The 16,852-nt window shown below is 39.3% G+C and overlaps 1 protein-coding gene across 3 annotated transcripts in view; it reads left to right on the top strand.

The window, feature by feature from the left end:
• The first annotated feature begins 1,617 nt into the window (after positions 1-1,617).
• The window catches only part of klhl29 (kelch like family member 29), a 198,059-nt gene continuing 182,824 nt past the window's right edge, over positions 1,618-16,852 (top strand). Inside the window, exons 1-2 of one of the 3 annotated variants that reach the window (XM_027284236.1) lie at positions 1,618-1,996; positions 12,444-12,517. The gene's annotated coding sequence lies outside the window, so the exon portion shown is untranslated. The remainder of the gene's footprint in view (positions 1,997-12,443; positions 12,518-16,852) is intronic. The other 2 variants (XM_027284235.1, XM_027284237.1) reach the window with 2 other exon arrangements.

The raw sequence follows: 16,852 nt of genomic DNA on the forward strand, positions 1-16,852 counted from the left end.
TCATATCAAAGAGTGGTCAGTGGTCATTGCAAGAGCTTTATTGCTCACGACATACATCCAGTAAAACACAAAATAAAGTAACTGAGCATTGCATATGTTTGTATGTTTTTTCTCCAACAAATAAGACACCGTGGGCCTTTTTCACAGCAGCATTTTGATTCATCATGGTAGGAAAAGCACAGGTGTTACAAATAGCATTAATAATGGCCTCGGTTCTGTGATGGTGTCCCAGTAAGCAATGACAGCGCGATAGTGAGCCGGGACCCTGAAACTGAAGCAGCTGAATGGAATTCAGCCATCACTGCTTTCATTATTTACACCTGTGCCAGTTGCTGTAGCTTTGTACTAACTGTACTCTGCCATTATACTGGGTTATACTTGGGCTGGGAGTGTTTTCACTTCAGGCTGGCCAGGATGAAAATGGGTGGAGCTACATGGGAAATAACATGATGTCACCGAACACTATGCACAAATAATTGAGTTGTTTTCGGCCCCAACAATTGACTAATAGAGATGTCAATCAAACAGGCCCCAGAAGAGGACTAATGAAGTAAATTAAGTGAAAACACCTGTGGGTGTACCATGGGAATATACCATATTTACAGTAGAGGCAGTAAAGGGACATTACAAGAGTAAACCAAAAGACTCTACGGATTTAAGGATTCTACATCATGAGCCACTGACAGGTGAGCACAAGTAACTGTTTATATAACAGCTATTGCAACTTTTAGAAGGGTTTGTGAAGATATAGACTTTCCTTCATGCTCAGAAACTCTGGATTAGCAGGTTGTTTTGTGTTAATTTCCGAGGTAATTGCCCTGCCAGTAGTGTATCTAAGAGGCAGCCAAGATAAGAGCTGGTTCAAATTGTCTGAATGTTAAAAACAAGGTGCTAAAACCCAATGCTGATAAATGTAATTCAGCTTTCCTAAAGTGACACGTCAAAATGTCTTCAGTGAAAAAGGTCAGCTCTCTTGTTGACACTGTGTTTTCCCCGTCTTCACTCAGTCTATAATTCTCGCCATCTTTGCTTGACCGCGTCACATTTCTCATTGTGTTCCCAGAAAATTAGTTAGGAAAGCACAACACACACACACACACACACACACACACACACACACACACGCGCACACACACACACACACACACACACACACACACAAAAGGACATTGATTTTAGGCGATTTGGATCCAGACAGAGAGAGCCCTGTTGATTTTCATTCTACCCATCTAATCAGGGGCTGATTTACAACCAGGAAGCAAAGTGAATGTAATTACCAGCATTTAACTACCAGGTAGTGTGTGAAAATAGCAGTGCTCTGGATACAGCAGGACCAAGAATGAAAAACAAGCAGTACTAGAGGCTCTTTTGTTGAGATTTTGACTTGTAAAAAGCACTCCCAGACATTGAAATGAGTCAAATGTTGCATTCTTCTATTGTACTTTCAGGAATTAAACAAAAATGTCTTCAAATCTGGACCTGCACGAACCTCTGGAGCCTGGAACTCCTTCAGCGGCCCCTGCTGATCCCAGGACCCTCGTATAGAAACCACTTCATTGCCTGTGCTGATGCTGTATATTAGTGTACAGCTCTGCAGGTGCACGCAGTTGCGCACAGTGGCGGGTGGGTGGCGCTGTAGGGCTTGTGTGAACGAAACAAAGTGAAAGGGGAGGAGCGGCATCGGGAGAAAAGTGGCCACACGGTGTGCCAGCCCGTCCAAGCAGTCGCTTACATCTCAGATCCGCCACCGCGCAGGGAGCACACAGCAAGACGCGCCTGCCAAGTCCTGTCCACTCTACTTGGTGACGTGCAGAGCGGTGCACAGACAGGCCACTTACCGACCACCCCACAGCCGCTGCCGGTGCACTCTGTTGTTCCTTTTGCTGTAAAATGCAACAGCAGTCTTTGCGGGATAAAGACAGCATTCATACATAAGCAGCGTCGTAGCGAAACAAGGACAAACGCCGGGGGACAGGAGCAGCGAGCGGCCGGGGAGGTAAGCGCTCCAGTCAGCGTAGGTGGAAACAGTCGCCACGCTGACTCCATGTACGCTTCGTTTTGACGGGCTTTGTGTGAGGCAGGAGTTTTTAGACGGCACACGGGCACTTGTCCTATCATGAATGAATGAGAGGAGGCTCATCAGTTTCACTGCCACCCGTTTGCCGAGGACCATAGCTTACCAAATGGTGTGTGCGGCGCTCACGTTGTGCGCAAGCGCTCCTGCAAGAAAGAAAAAACTAACTTCACGTCTCAGAGGTTGTGACAGAAACTGAGAGGGTTAGGAAAATAGTGAAGTAGTGGTGTGCAGAAAGGTCAGCAGGATAGGACAGACAGATGGTGACTGCCACGGCTACATTTTCTAGGAAGGGATCATAACACCTCTTAATTTGACTTAAATCAGTTAAATGTAATATGAGAAATACTATAATGCATGCTATAAAAAATAATAATGAAAAAAATATTATAAATAAAATAAATCAGCTGCTAAACTAATATGAACTCATTTTAGTTTTGTGGCTTTACTTTTATGCTGCATCTTTAAATTCCCGGTTAGATACTTTCCCAAAAATAAATATTAATCTGCACAATATGTCCAGATTGCATGAATCCAATTCTTAATTGTATCCTAATTGTGCAGAGCATCTGTATTTATAAAATCCTATTATTACAATCTACAGATCTATATAACTTGTAACTCCGCCACGCCACGCAACGAAGCTTTACTCTTCATAAGTCCCAAGTGTTGTTACAGTGAAGTGCTGTACCCTTGGATGTAAGATAGAGCACTGCTTGTAAGGGGACTCTGTGCTTTTGGTGGCAGAAAGTTACTGATAAATACTGAATTCATCCATATCGATGCTGCCACTCATCCATGACAAGTGTTTCATTAATTTTCTGGCAAGTGAGAAGGTGTTGATGAAAGAATAAGGTTGGTACCAATCATAGTATTATCACATTTAATCTCTTGTTCAGATTTAGCACGATGTATTATCAACTCTCATACCCAACGACACACTTGTCAATCCTTACAGGTCCTGGCACTGATGCCTGTTTACGAGTCCCAGCATGAGCATGTTACTATATAAATAGATGTACAGCCACCCAGCTTGACAGTATGTGTTCCTGTTCCAAAATGAATGTACCCCGGTGTTGTTTTTGTATTAATGGGGCAAACATATGAGGCAGGACACACTTCCCCAGTGCCACTGATGACATTTGAAAACCTAGCAGGCTATCGTGAATCAAGGCTGGGATTAAAGGCTTTAGTCTTAGTCCTCCCTGAACAGACAGGGAGCTCTGCTCTCGATGAGGTAAGACAATGCCATTTGCCTCAGAGCTGTGGCCATTTAACAAGGGTCCTCTCGCCTCATCCGCTGCGTATGACAGAGAATTGTCTCTGCATATTTAGAATAACCAGTCACTGTAGGTGGATGATTACACAGCAGCAAAATAAAGAGGTGTGTGTGTGTGTGTGTGTGTGTTTTGTTTGTTAAGCTACAGCACACAGCCCCATTGTCAGGCCAGTCTTACCTCTGTGGAAGTATTGTGGTTTCTCACAGTTTGTCACAAGCTTCTTTGCAATAAACTCAATCAGGGATAATCCTTCTATATCAAACGTGATTTAGGTTGGCCTGGGGAACCGCTTTGGCCTGAGGAATTCATTTAGAAATTACCCAGAGGCATTTATCCTATTAGTAAAGGCCAAGCGAAAAACTGTTGTTATGGTCAGCAAATTACAATACTGTAGCTCAGGGCCCCCTTTTTTTCATTTCATCAAGATGGAAAGCTTTTTTGCAGTATAAGGCGTTCATAATTTGATCGCTGTTTGTGTATGCTGGGCTGTGAATGCAGGGAAAGCAGGCAGGAGGAGACGACATGCTGTACAGTATAGCATATTCTTGTACTTGGATGAAGTTGTGAGCCACTGCTTTTGCCTCTGGTGATGGACTGTAGTTAAAAGAAGTGCAGAGAACAGAAGCTGTGCCAGGCTCTCCCAACAAACATGACCGAAGAAAGCCAGGTTCTCAGTGCTTTTCATGTAACAACAGTCAGATAAACATAATGGTGCCTCGGCTGCTGTAAGGCAGCAGCTTGGATGAGATGGAGCCATTTCCACTGTCTCCTTTCAAGAACGTACATGTAATGCTTCTGTTTATCTGCACCCGCTCACCAAAGCAAATAATGTGTGAACGCAGCCAGCAATTACGCTGATTCTGGTGGAGCAGTGGGTATTAGAAGGCCAATCTGGACCAACCCGCCCCTAATCAAAATGACAACGGAGAGCAATTGTGCACGTTTTAATGCCTTTGCCACACAATAAACTCTGTTTTCTGCAAATTTAAACAGGATATATTTTTTGTAATTACATTTTAGGGATGCTCGAGCTGATTTTTTTTTTTTTTTTTACCAAATAAAAAAAATATCAGTAATTAAAATCTCTTATTAAGATGTCCATTAATAAATGACAGAGAAAACATGCAATGTTAAGCATAGGCAGAAAGATACAAGCTCTTTTAGTAATCTCTTTGTTGTCCACCGGACACTTGGCTAAACGTCTTCTTTCAGGTGCTGGAAAAACAATTATCGTACATATGTAGGTACAAAGATCAGCTTACACACATTAGGGTCTCGCACAATATCTTAATTTAGGGAGAGATCCCAATGTGTGAAAGCTGAACTCTGTTTTTGCAAAGAAATATTTCAATGGATTGAGAAAAAAAATCTGCAGTAATTTGCACCACTTGCAGATGAGATGAGTTGTGATCAAATTCTAATAGCCAGGCGACAATAAAGACAGATGACATTGGCATATTAATTTTACTATTAGAATGATCAAGGTGTTATCTCTTTTTTTTCCGGCAACTTAACTGTCTTTGAAAAATAAAAAAATAATATTTTTGTGTGTGGTTTTCAGGAGGCACTTAACCGTAGAAGTATTCTTTGTGATTTTAAATTGTAAGCGCCTCTTGAACATCGAGTGCATGATGTTGTTGTACTATACTTACCACATAAATATGAAATTTTAACCGGAGCTAAAACTGAATGCAACGGACCAGCACCACATTTCATGCTTGGTGAAATAATAACAAGTTATTTAATATTAGCAAGCACATTCTTTAATGCTACATAAGTGTGATTTTAACCAAACAATTAATTCTATGAAGTGATTGCATTCATTAAAGGAATAGTTTGACATTTTTGAAAATGTGTTTATTCACTTTCTTGCATTGAGTGAGTTAAGAATGTTGATTTCTTATGTATGTACGATAAACATGAAGCTATGGCTTAGCCGCTGGTGAGCACAGCCCAGCTTAGCCCTGTGCAGAGTCTCTTGTGAAGCAGTAACTCTATATTACGTGTTCATGTTAGCGAGCTTTAAAGGTGCTTTTAGGGTTTTTTAATCTTTAGAAAGAGCCAAGCTAGTTTCCCCCTGTACAGTCTTTGTGGTAGTAGTAGTAGCGTCATATTCATGGTAGTATCTGTGTATCTAACGCTTACAAAGACAGCATATTTCCTCAAATGTCAAACTATTCCATCGATTGCTAAAGGTGCTTGAATTCTTGTGATGTGTGTATGGTTTGCCAGTGTAATCTAGTTCTTAAGATGTAAACAGGGGTCTTGGGTTGGATTTGTTTATCCTTTAGTTCGACTTTCACCTATTCACAAACATACTTGTGCTTTTTTTTTTTTGTTCCACTCGAAACTGTCATTTGAATTAAGTATTGCATTAAGAAATGAAGCCTATCATAGATACATTGCTAAGGTAGCTGAGTGCAGCATGCTTATCAAGGCAGCAGCATCTTCTTTTATAGACATTTTTTTTTCTTTTCAAGGAGCCATGCTGAAGTGCCAACAGCGACAGTTAAATGACAGCAGGGCCAAACTTACATTATCTCTGCCTGCTGGAGACACCGCTGCATCCATGCTACGCCGTGGCCTGCAGTCGCTTAATTGACACCGAAGCCAACCGATGTTTATTTGTGTATCAAAGGTAACAGGCTTAATAACAAAAGGGCTGAGAGAATGCTTGATCTGTCTCGTGCTGGTCGGCTGTGTGCAGCTTTGATATCAAGCTGATGAAGGCGTTTTCAGTGAAAGGAGGAGGATAGGATATCATTTCTTCTAAGACAAAGCAGATTGAGGCCAGCGTTTTTTGCCATCAGGTGCTTCAACACCTGTAAATAATTTGTAACTGTAAAGTTTGGAGTTTCTATAAATACTGACTTCTAATTATATATCTGTATCCAAGTTATTCCACGAGCTATTGAGAAACATTGCTACTATCTGGACTAACAAACCCTGTTTATTTTCTGCAGTAAACCTGAAGGAGTTCTCCCTCAATACTGAAAGGTGTGACAACAAGGATGCATTTGTTCATGGTTCAAACATTTTAGGGTGGATTTTTGTATCGTTACCATCAGTGTGGAATCTGTTTTTTTTCTGCTATTCCCACTTCAGCCTTTATGTTTTCTTTAATGGGTTTCAGTGGCAGTGATATCTTTGCTTGAATATGGTGGTGAATATTTAGCATCAGAGGTTATTACAAAGCATCATATACTTGCAAATGTACACGGGGCAGAAGGCCACGAGGAAACGCCGTGCTTCCTAAGCTCTTTAGAGATCAGTGAACTATGAAAGGCAGTCTCTTCAGCTGCCCTCTTGAACACAGTTGCTAAAGGGCTAGTGATGCTGGTATCATATTTCTAAAAAGCCTGCAGTTTCCATGTTCAGAGACCCAAATGGTCTCAAAATGCACTAAGCTCTGAACCTCCTACATCCATGGAGCTGATGTTGATTTAAGTTGGTAGATCCATTTAAATGTTAGTTTATGCCATTTTTTAATTAAAAAAAAAACAATACCATTTGATGATGATTGATTTGATTTAAAAAAAATATTTATGTTTGTGGATATATAACCTGTTGTACATTTAGAGATGTATTAGGGTTTTAGGAGAAGGATCAGCTATGTTTTCCAGGAAGCACAGCCAAGCTACATTGCCTGACAAAATGCTGAGACTCATTAGGCCCTGAATAAGCAAGCTGACACCAAGAGCCAGGGCTAAGGGCCATAGTTACCAGGTAGGGACCCAATTCCAAATTTACCCATACCTTTAACATAATGTCATTTCATGCGGTGTTTGGAAATATTTGGCTTCCTGAAGAAAGAAAAGCCCAGTTAGCCTCTCTGAGGAGAAAAAATGAGGCCATTACCATAAATTTAATACTAACACAAATGGCTTGAATTCACTTGACATGTTTGTGGACAGGAGGTGAGGATTTAGTTTGGACTCGGGCCTGTGAGGCTTCATCTTAGGGCCCCTGCAGTCTGTGAGCCTGCTGTGTGGTGAGTGGCTCCATGGGGGGCAGGTTAAGCCTGTTAGCCCCATATGATGGCACTGCAGGTTTGTTCCATGGACTGGGAGGGAGTGCAGAGGGGGGGTGTACATGGAAAATCTTTTCTATCTTGTAGCTCATCACCAATGTCACAAATAATGCATATTGTTGCTTGCATCCATTAAGCCTGGCTACAGGAGTATTTCTGCTCTGCACATATCTGACTGCCACAGCTCCCCTGGCATCTCTTTTATGAGCCTTAGTCATTTTAATAAGGTGTATTTTACTATCTTATCTCTACTTTGGAATAAACATCATCTATAATGAAATAGAAAATCTGTTCTAGGTATGTTGGAGCTGTTAAACCTGCAGAATGTACCAGACATTATTTGAGGTTGCATTGGCCCTTTGAAGGACATGGATGTATTATGTAATAATTTATTTGAAATTGAATAATTGAATCTGCCTTGAGGAGAAGCGCAGCTTAAAAAGAGACCTGTTGGAACAGGTTTTGAGGTGGAATGTCAACTCAAACCAGCTCTGTCCGCTTGAGGCAAACCAGACTTCAAATTACTTCAAGAGGAAAACAAATTTCACTGGTCACTGGAGTCACTTGAACTCATTTCCCCCCCGTCTTTCTTCTCAGAACCATGGGAAATTACAATAAAACTATTTGAGCTTTGCTACTGTCATTTGAGTGGTGCCACTACATAACAGCGGTATAAAGTTTATGTACTGCTGTGATTGCACTGTAGAATGTTTTTGCCTTTATGTTGTCAGTTGTCTTGATATTAAAAAAACAACAACAAAAAAAAACAAGCATATTAAATGTTTTGAAAATATTTGATATCTGGCAGGCTTTCCAAGTAATCTCCTGAAATCATTATATGAACATTATACCTTATAAAGAAAAAGTAGGACTCATGTTTGCCTGCATCTAGTGATATCATTGCTTTTTAATTCTCTACCATGTATTTTATTTTGAAGGATCTGCTCATGCTGCAACTGTAAAACTCAAAATCATTTGTCTCTGTAAGGAATGAATATGTAAATCGTTAACAGTTAATAGAAGTATACATAACAGCGACTTACAGCCATGTCTGATTTGCATACTCCAACAGTGCAAGTTGAAAGGTGGCTTTTGAGTTAAGAGGATACATAAATCATGTGTTCGCAGGAGGTGTGATGTGCATCTGTAATAACATCCCATTTACAACCAGTTTTCCTTAGCCCGGATGTATTCGTCTAACGACTAGAACAGCTAATAAAATATTGGCGTGATCCCAACCACCTAATGCTATGATGCATGTGCTCCAGTGTTGATTAATACATGTTGACAGTTGATTCTTTCCCTGTATAAATACCTGCGGCACAGTGACCAGCGTCATTAATTGTACTTAGTAGTTACTGCATGGCATCTGGCAGCAAATAATAATGAAAACAAGTTTTATTTGCAAAATGTTTTCTCAAATGTGCTATTGCTGTTTGTGAGGGGGTGTCCAGCTGTTGCTATTGATACACTATGAATAATGAAGAAATTGCATATTGTCACATTCATTTAAAATGGGTGTCAGTGGGTCACCTAAATCTCAAATTAGGACAATTGGCGGCTAGTGTATAGGGTTAAAAAAACAGGAGGACACTGCTCACATTGCTGCCTCTGCTCAAATAAAAAACCCTGGTTACTTAACCTCTCTTTACATCCTTACAGTTCATTGGAGTGGACTTGAAAGTCAACGATTAGCGCTCATATCTGCAGCCAAGGCAATGAACAGTGAAAATCAGAAAGAAGTAAACTCCCGCTTGGACACACATGAAGGGCAATGTTTCTGCTCAGTCTCTGTGCAGCTCGTATATTTTATGTGTTGCGGTTTGGCTGTTTCTTGTATTCAAAGACACACAGACATTTGGCTGCGATAAAACTGACCATAATGTTAATAAGACGGCGGCTGAAGGTGGCATTGTAAAGATAGCTTTTGTCATTGCTTGGCGCCTGTGGGCCTCGGTGTAATTTTATAGCTTTACCAAGTAGACATTTCTATTTCTCAGCATTTGCAAGATAGGCCTATCCATTCCCTCTCTCTGGACATGAATTCACTGCCGCTTGGAAAAGAATCCTTTTGATTTTATGAGAGAAATCTTTAAGCGGTAGTTATGCCAGTCAGTGTTCATTTGACAGTCTAGCTGACACAAAGCTGCTTAGATCTTGCAGTTTTAAGAATTGACCTGTGCTTTGTTTTCCTACCACTGATGTTAAATCATGCAAACCCTGAAATGAAGTCCACTTAAAAAGGCAATGTGATGGTGGCCAACTTTGATTATTAATGGCGGGTCTCTGTCTTTCAGGCCCTAATTGGTCTCTGCTGATTGCTGAGCTTTCTGATTAAGAAATGCCATTAAAATTGATGTATCATGCTTCCAAGTGTTTTTCACAGTTAGATAGCTGCTTCAATCAATTGATAATTACATACGGTAGATGATTTATTGTTGGAGTCCATTTTGATAAGTTTACAATAATTGGCATGGTATAACTTTTTGCTGTACGTCCTGCGAATATAAGATAGCTTCTTCTTGTGGGAAATAAATTGAAACTGTTTCTTTAATAATGTGTTGCTAATGGCTGAAAATCATTTCATTGTTCCACATTCATCCAGATCCTGAAAGAAGATTAATATTTTTCATTTCTATCACTTATTATGAAGTATTTATCTATTAGTTCTAAGTTACTGTGGCATTTTTCTCATTCAGTACTGACAATTTCGACACAAACTGCACGTTTGTCATCACGGATATGCTAGTAGTTAATTAGAGGAAGAGGAGACAAAATATAAATCTATAGGGAGAAGCCAGTGAGGTAGTTAATGATTTTGCTTTGTGTGGAGTTAATGGAAAACATCTCTAATTTCATGGCAAAGTAAACTGTTTTCCTACAGGGTTTTAAAAAGAGAGAAATATCAGGTTGGTTTCCACACCAGAGCACCAAACAGTGATATAGCTCTGTATAATAACTGGTAATACAGTCCTTGATTTGTATTACATTAAACTGATGCTCTGTTGTATATTAATGTAAAGTACTATGTCATCACAAGTTGTATTTTCAGTGTTTTTGTTATTTAAATTCTAATCATATGATAAAGAGAGATGGCAACAGAACAGAATGTATTTTAGGGTAATATTCATTACAACTTCTTCAGATATTTATAATATATGCACAGTTGGACACCAACTTTTAATGAAATTTCACTTAGTATTATTTTGGCACCATTACATAAGCAGCCATATGTCAGAACTTTTTTAGACTCACTCTCTGTGCAACAGCAGACGCTTTTTAGCTCCATAAACTGATGGCAGAAAGAATTGGTTTTATATCAGCGAGCTACTGTCTTTTATCATCCTCTCGAGGAAGATTTGGCAAGGTAGCTGTTTCCATTCTTGCACAATCATCACAATGGAAATCAGACTTTTTCTTTTGCTGTTTAAAAAAAAAAAAAAAAGTATAAAGAAACATGCCTTCATCCACCATTTTTCATCTAAAAAGAAAAATGCAGTCAAAATCATGTTCTACAGGCTATTAAGTCCGATGTGATGTATGCGACTTGGATGTAGATTCAGCAAAACATGATGAATGAGTATTCAATAACATTTCACTTTTTGGAAAGGTTTCCCTGTCTGCTTTGCCTCAGATATATGGCTCTATTCTGCTGCCCATCCTGAGAACTGTCTATAATTATTATATTATTTTGAAGCAGAGCAGAACTGTTCACTTGTTTTTGAAAATATTTTTTGGCAGCATACTTTAAAGAGAGATAGAAAGAAATGTGTCTGCATGTCATAAAAAGTTGCTCACACAAAGTTGGCACGCAGAGTGCTGCATTTCATTTCATCAAATTATGTCCTAGAAGTTATTTTTATTCTGATGAAGTGGATCTAATTTACCTTTTTGTTCTCCCTAAAGCCGTCTCATCTACTTCTACTTCAGTAAGAAGTTGAATACATTTCCCAGAATGACCTTCGAGAGCCCCTTTTTAAAGCAGCATAAATGAACATGCTGGAGAATTTCAGTGTAGGTAGGGAGAAAAAACATCCAGGTGAAGGCAGGTAAGAGGATTTCCACCAAAGAAAGAACAGGATCACAGCCTTTACAGTCCAACATTCAATTGCATTCTGTGTTTGGAGGATTCTCTAGAGAGGACAGGTGTAGCTGTACCTGATCTATGATGGATTTCTGTGGAGTTTTAAGTATTATTTGCTGTGGAAATGTCATCAACATTTTGGCTGTGGTTCATTTGGAATGAGAAAATGATGAAAATGATTCACAACTAAAGACCCTGTGTCTTTTTTTGCACATTGGTCTTTATTCCTTTTATTTAGTGTGATCAAGTCATAATTCAGACTGATAAATTATGTCTACCAGGATTCTTTAAAAAAAATTTTTTTTTAACTTGTTTTCAACAATAAAATACCCTTGTACACTCATTTCAAACCAAAGCCGAAACACTTTCATACACAGACAGACACACAAAGAGGAAAATGTGGTGACTTCCAAAGGCTGCCACCACAGCCCGGTCAGATGATCGCTGTTTTTTTTAAGAACACCAGTGCTGTTGTTACGTTTGACAATGAAGGCCTTTGAAGTATCATCTCACATGCAAACTCTCCTATGTCGTCATCTAAAAAAGAGCAGAGCCTTTGGTTCTGCATAGAATTGTAGTAATTTTTTTATTTTAACTCAAGCATTCATTTACTACCAGCCCCTGGGTGCTTTCCCAACTGCATCCATATGTCTTCAGTTTGACCTTTTCCATCGCCAAATTATCTAGCGTTGACCTCTAATGTTCTCTCAGGACTGTGGGAGAGTAACACATGTCTCTGTGGAGTCATTTATCTTTTCTCCAGACCAAAGATTACACTAATAAATCTCTTGATGCAGATTGTTCCACAGTTGAATGGATACTTTTTTTTTCGTTCTTCTGAGTGAAGGGATGCTGATTTTTTTGTCATCAACAGATGGCGAGCAGGAGAATATTAGGTCCAGATTTATGGCTGTTTTCATTTCATTTTCAGTTTTAAAGCCTCACCATATTCACCCACTGTTATTGTTTCTGCAGGTGTAGACGGCAATACTCAAAAGATCTAATTTGTCTGTGATGAGCATCCCCATTCACCAGAGACCAAAGGTACGGTAAGCTATGAAAAGCTCATTATCTTATGTCCCAATAAACATTTTATTATGCCACAGACAAGCCACACAGCGTGATACAAAAGCACAATAAAATATGAGTCAGTCATATTCTGCCTCATCATTTATTGTACACTCCTGTTTTCCCATAGAAACTAATTTGAACGGTTGTCATTTTAGTAATTGTGCTAACATCATTATTATAGTTAAAAATAATTTGTTTATCAGAAGAACAATAAATTCTGCTGTAGTAATAACAACTTCTCCAGTTTTAATGTGCAACACTTGATCCTGTGATACAGCTTACTGTGTGTATGTGTACATGTTCTGTGGTGTTGGCCTGGTGTAGTGGGGGGTTGATCGCCTGGAATTATTTGATATATGGCGTCATTAATTCTGCTTGACTTCCCCACCGTGTCCAGAAAATGAGCTATGTCTGTCTTTGTTTCTCCTCCCGCAAAGATCTCGCAATTCTGTCAGCAAGCTGGACCAAGTCGGTCTCCAAGCAATTACGGCGTTAAAGCCTGATCTGGGGGTCATTGAGAGATAGGATTACTCCTGGATCGTGAGACCCCAGGAATGTACAGACCCCTCTGGTGGTCTGCTCACCGTTGATGAAATAGAATTGAATTAATGGGGTTGCCCACTGCGAGGACTGATTAGAACGACATAGTGCCTTTGATCCCTGAGTGAGGTGACCAGGCACAGGCACCACAGGCACATGGGGGGAGGGTTGGGCTTTGTGTCTGTGTATTACTATGTGTGTGTGTGCCCGTCCTGGGTCAGTGCATCACTTATGAACAGGACTCATTATGTGTGCTCTTTGCTGGGGTTCAACCCTCACTGGGGAGCTTCAGGTGTAAAATCATTCGGTTGTGTTTGGTTTGTGTGCTGTGGAAGGCTGCTCATGCTTTGGCCTATGTGGTCCAAAGCTGCGGTGGCCCATGCTGTGTTCAGCTTTCACAGTTTTGCAAATTAACTGTAGTGCAGCATACATTTTTAAAGTCTCCGCTGTGCACACCTGCACATTTGCAGTTTGTTAATATTGTCCGAAACGCACTAGTCAGATTTTGTGCGGTGGTGTAAGCTGTACCACATCCTGTATTGAAGTGAAATAACACAACTGAAAAACACATTTTTTTGTTTTGTTTACCACTTTAATGATTTTCAGTGCAACTTCTTGTGGCAAATTTCAAAATTCCTGACAAGTTGATGAGAACCACTAGAGTATAACATTAGGCTTTTGTACACCAGGGTTTCTCTACTTCAGCCATCAAGGCATCAGTGCACTCAACAGAAGTGCTCTCAAATGGCTGCACATCTTTCTTTAGTATTACGGAGGTTGCATCCAACAATTTCTGGAATTTTCCAAAAGCAACCCAACATTCCCGCCCACTTCTCCCAGCATGTGTGGAGCAAGGTGTGAACTTTTCTTTCAAGCTCACTTTTTCCATTCTTTACATGACATTGGGTATAGTCCAGAGTGCAACACTATGAATATTTTTCATGAGAGACTCTCGCTGTCCATATTTAAGTGATCATGGTGTTGTCATTTTCACTTACAGCAGGCTTTTCCTATGTCTCCTATTTTTGATGATCCCTCTTGCCTTCTAAAGTGATTAGATGATACTTTGTACAAACTTTGTACACCCAGGCTTGTTGCCCACAGGTTGTAAGTATCCATACATGAATCCCACCTCAACATTAATGTAAAAGCCAATTCCAATTCCCTCAAATATATGTACAGTATAAAATTACAGTTTTTCAAGATAGCATGTTTTGTTCTGAAGTCACTGTTTAGGCCTTGAAATTCTGCACTGATTATCATAAATCAGTCAGTTAGACTACAGCTTGTATTGAATCAGATTTTGTATTTCTTTGCACTTTAAGTGAACTTCACAAGAAAAGTGTTTAAACTTTTAAGATCCGCTATTTGATACCCTGCATTCATCCCATCTACCCACTAATCTGAAATGTCTATAGGAATATCTTATGGCCCGTGGTTACCCACGGGCTATAAGGTGTCACCATCCGTCACTGTGTAGCCATAAAACTCAGAGTGGTTTGGGGTTTTTCCATTAGTTGGTGTGACTGTTCTTACTCCAAACAAACTGCACCACATTTAGCTTGGAATAGGACACAGGCTTGCGTTTTCAGGCGGCCCGGGTGTGGTTATTTGTTGCAGAGCCAATTTTGAATGCTGTTGTTCTTGTTTTAAATGAAAAAGAGTGAGTGACCCAGAGATTGTTAAAACCACGGCAGACATTCTTGGTGTGCATGTGTCCTAAATCATCACGGCAGAATGTGAGAACAAAGGATTACATCTTTTCAGTGTAGAAAAATGAAAAAATCCAAATTATCAAGCATGCCCTGCTGTCTGCCAAGCCTGCCTCCTGAATTTAAGCTGGAACACAATATGTTTTTTTTTTGTTTTTTTTACTACATACCTTGGGAAGTAATGGTCATCATCACCCTTGTTTGCCCGGCAGTGTGCTGTTTACATTGGGCCCCCAGACGGTAAGCTGGAGCTGTCTGCCGGAATCATTCTCAAGGCCACATGGAGTAATGATAGATGACAAGCTTCTGCGAGGAGAAAAACACGTCTCCTGATACCACGCAGAGAAACTCAGACAAAGGTGCCATCAGCTGGCAGCCTACCTGCTGCACTAGTTGGGGGGTGGCACTGAATAAAAGCCTCAAGGGTACTTTACAGTATCTACTGAGAAAGAAAGCTGCATCTCTGCTGTTGAAGAGTGCAGTAAATGATTGAGTGAAGAATGTGCACTGACTCCTTCTTGTTGATGAATTCTTAAAAAACCCAAATGGTCACCTCTTTGTAGTTGAACAAGAAGTTTTGTACTTATCTAAAGGACTAACTTTGACTTTGGACTGGGTATTTAATATTTATCACTTCATTATTAATCTTATATGTATTATGCAGATCTCTTTTTTTTTTCCATCCATAGTCATTATGTTAAGCACCTGTTTGGGAGCGCTCTCTGGAACAGTCGGTGTAGGACTGGCATGCCATATGCCAAACAAGACAAAATGGAAAGATGGTGTTTGATAATGGTAACTGGGGAAGTGTGTGGACCATGAATATCCAGCACATTTTGTGCAAATCTGCCTGTTTGGTATCATATTAATATACACATATTCATCATTAAGTAGTTAACAATATTAGTAGCATATTGGCTCTTTATTAGACATTATGAAGCACTTATTAATATCTTATTCTTTATGAACATATTCTACAACTACTAGGCCATTAACTCATTATTTTATTATTGATAGTAAGTACGCAATTGAAAGTAAGATAGTAAGGAAGGAAGATGTTGAATTATGATTTTGATAGTATGGGCCTTTATAACAACAATAATTATTCTCCCTTAATAACAATTAATAAATATGGCCAGTTCTTATGTAACAGAAAATAAAACTTCAAGTGTTAATAGTGACCAAATAACTCTAAATGAAATCTTTTCTAACTCTGAACATGTCCCCATTCTTCACACTTCATCAATTATAGCACTAACCAATTGCTAGCAGTTATATCAACTAAAGCAATTAACAGACTCTATTCTCAAGTGACGCATTATACCTTGTTTATTGAGATGCAGAGTTTCGATTACATTGTCACCTATATAGGTTTTATAATTAACTCTTTGTTCAAGTGTATATATATATATGAAGTTTAACTGACACTGTAAGTATAATTGCCAATTTTTATTTCTATTTATTTTATAGCCTGATTACCATTCAAAATCTTACACCTGATGACGCAGATTAGAGGATTTGCGGTGCTAAATGCAGCCTGTCTCTGAGAAAATAGAATACTGACAAGTGTAATTATTTATATAAGCATGTCATACAGTATGATAACAAATACGTAGAGATATGGTTGAAAATCTGTGTGATCCTTACACAAAATAAAGCTCTGTCAGCTGGAAATTATACAGCAAGTTTATGCAGTACATTTGTTCATAGCCTTGAAGAAACTATAGAAAAAATCTTTTAATAGATATGTCTGAAAATCTCTGAAGTGGTCCATTAATATATGTCTACTTGTGCTGACTTTGTTCTCCTACCACTGAATGAGGATAGAACCTCTACCTCTCAGTAGATTTGTTTTTCAAGGTGTAACTTATCACTTAAGAATGCAGTCTGTTAATTGCAGTAGCTGTGAGTTATAATAGATTCACTAAGTGTGATAGGAGACAAATTAAAAATCTGTGTGGATTTTTAAGTGTCAAACTACTAGTGAATTATTTATGAGCAAGACCTCACCTCTCAATGAGGAAAATATTCTGAGTTAGCGAGACTTTATTTAGAGTTATT

This window comes from Larimichthys crocea, chromosome XI (genome assembly GCF_000972845.2).
Source record: "Larimichthys crocea isolate SSNF chromosome XI, L_crocea_2.0, whole genome shotgun sequence".
In the NCBI taxonomy this organism is placed as follows: domain Eukaryota; kingdom Metazoa; phylum Chordata; class Actinopteri; family Sciaenidae; genus Larimichthys; species Larimichthys crocea.